We start from the raw sequence: 2,580 nt of genomic DNA on the forward strand, positions 1-2,580 counted from the left end.
CCTCCCGCGGGTTCAGGAGCGACTGCAAGTCGTTCCCCTCTGAAATAAACAGGAAAGAAGTTAGAAGAAATTTCAAAATCAACAAAAAGAAACATAGCATACCGTAAGGAACAGAGTTCGAACCGTATTCGAGGACGATTGGGATCTTTTGCGCATCGGCAGCCTTCCACACCCGGCTCATCCCCAGCATCACCATCCCGGACTCCGCAAACCGGTAAACCGGAGATTGGACCCGAGATATCTTCGCAAACCATTCCGCCTCCTGGTAGTTGGAGGCGTGAAGGCTGGGAAGTGCTTGCCCGTTCTTGAATTTCATGGTAATGGGGATGGCGCGAGCGGATATGAAGAAGAACTCCCGCTTCCACGAGCGAAGACTGCGCTCGGTCGCGCAGATCTTTAAACCCTTAATCCGGGTTGTCAACGTGTACCACCCCTGGATGCACCTCCAAGTATAGAAGGTCATCAGGCGGTCGACATAGGGCTCGATGCCCAAAATCCGGCACACCCACTCGAAGTGGCGAATCTTGGCGATTGCCATGGGGTGCAACTCGGTCAAATGAACACCGTGCCTCTCAAGGACACGGTAAACAAACTTTGTCAATGGGAACCTAAGATTCCCATAAACAAAGAATGCAGCATAAACCCCGATCTTGCCTCTGGGTGCATCGTACACCGTCTGATGAGGTTCAGGAAACTCAGGCTCGAGAGACTCGAGCATGAACTTCCTGACGACGTACCGATACAGATCGCCAGGCAGAGCACACTGGCACTTGCCAGCAGTACTCTTGTCATCGACTGTAGATTCGAGATCACGAGACATCTTGTAAAAGAAGAAGAAAACGATTTCGGGAGAATGCTTGCCTGAAAAGGTGAGTATTCGCCGGAAATCGCAAAGAAGAGAAGAGTGAAAGGTGTGAATTACAAAGAACCCTCTCCCCCTTTAGAGACGTGACGTCCTTACGCGCAGTACGCAAGCTGTTCCCGCAGGAAATGCCTCCCGACGGTGAAGGACTCCGCCTGTTCCCGCAGCCTCGGATACAAGCCATCAGGGAAGGCCACCCGCGCAGCAAGGCTACATGCACAAGGCACTTAGCTCTCAATCACTCAGTGTCACCTGAGAATGAGCAAAGCCGGGAACAATCCCGCACAAGGGCGGGAGGGGGAATACTTCCGCCCAAATAAGCCAGTCCGTACGATACGGGAAGATCTTCTGTACTGTACCTGACGAGGTATGGGAAAAAGATCTGACTAAAGATACGACAGCTTATTGACAACAGTATGGCGAGCAGCATGCTCCCGTACTGTGTCACTATTAGCCGCTGCCTACTCACCAACTACTGCCATACCACGTGCGTAGCCGGCAGTTGGTGGAAAAGGAATAGTACACAGCAGGCCTGGTCACTATCAGCCGCTGCCTACCCACCAACTACCAGCAGGGCACGTGCGTAGGCCACTGTTGGTAGAACAGGAACACTGTTGCAGCCGGCCACACCTCCTTGGAAACCTACCTTCGGCTATAAATACCACAAATGGTATGACCATCATATCTTATCTTATATCATCATATTATACCTGATATCTGCTCTAGCAATCTCTTAATATACACTTATATTTAAAGAGCAATCTAGTCTGATTCTCACGCTGGAGGGTGGTCACAAGGAGGAACCCCCCCCCTTCTCAGTGACAAGCTCACGGTGTCTGTTTTGCAGGTTATCAGAAGAACCATCTTCTCAGGGTCTAACCCCTCGTGGGAAACATCTATCTAACCCTCAGGTTACCAGTAATCTGCCCGAGGTCCGGTTAGTGTTTCTTCACGTATAGTCATAAAACTTAAAAGATCAACAAAAATAATAATAGATCATGACATATGGGTGATGATGTCATTGCATGTGTTCATTTGACGTTGATAGCTAGCTTTTTATTTCATAATACTTATTTGTTAATAAATATATTTTAGACTTATATATAACCATGACTTCTATTAAGTTTATATCAAATAGATGCTACGAGGAGATTTCTTTTGAGAACCACTTTGAGTTTTAAGAACTCAAAAGAACTTAGCGTGATGAATTTTTTTGAACTTTTTTTACACATATGTAATATATAATTACAGAATTTTTTACGCACCGAACCAAATCGATCCATACACACCCCTGTTGTATTACATTAGTCTACCTCTAACATTTGTTCTAATTACATTGTGTCTAATAGGTACATTAAACCTCGACGGAAACATGCTCTCCGGTAACCTCCCAGCGACGTTAATTAACTCTCAAATAAGCATCCTGAATTTAAGTAGAAACGCCATCGAAGGTAACATACCGGACGCCTTCGGTCCAGAATCATACTTCATGATGTTGGATTTATCGTATAATAAGCTGAAAGGATCGATTCCTAAGTCGATAGCTTCAGCGTCGTATATCGGACATCTTGACCTAAGCCATAACCATCTTTGTGGTGCGATTCCGGCTGCTACATGGTTCGATCACTTGGAAGCGTCGTCGTTTATGTATAATGATTGTTTGTGTGGAAAGCCTCTTAAGGCTTGTTGATAAGATTATTAGTTAAAACATTGAAATG

Source organism: Bidens hawaiensis, unplaced genomic scaffold, assembly GCF_021521415.1.
Source record: "Bidens hawaiensis isolate Kalapana, Puna unplaced genomic scaffold, B.hawaiensis_p1.1 tig00043825_1, whole genome shotgun sequence".
Classification (NCBI taxonomy): domain Eukaryota; kingdom Viridiplantae; phylum Streptophyta; class Magnoliopsida; order Asterales; family Asteraceae; genus Bidens; species Bidens hawaiensis.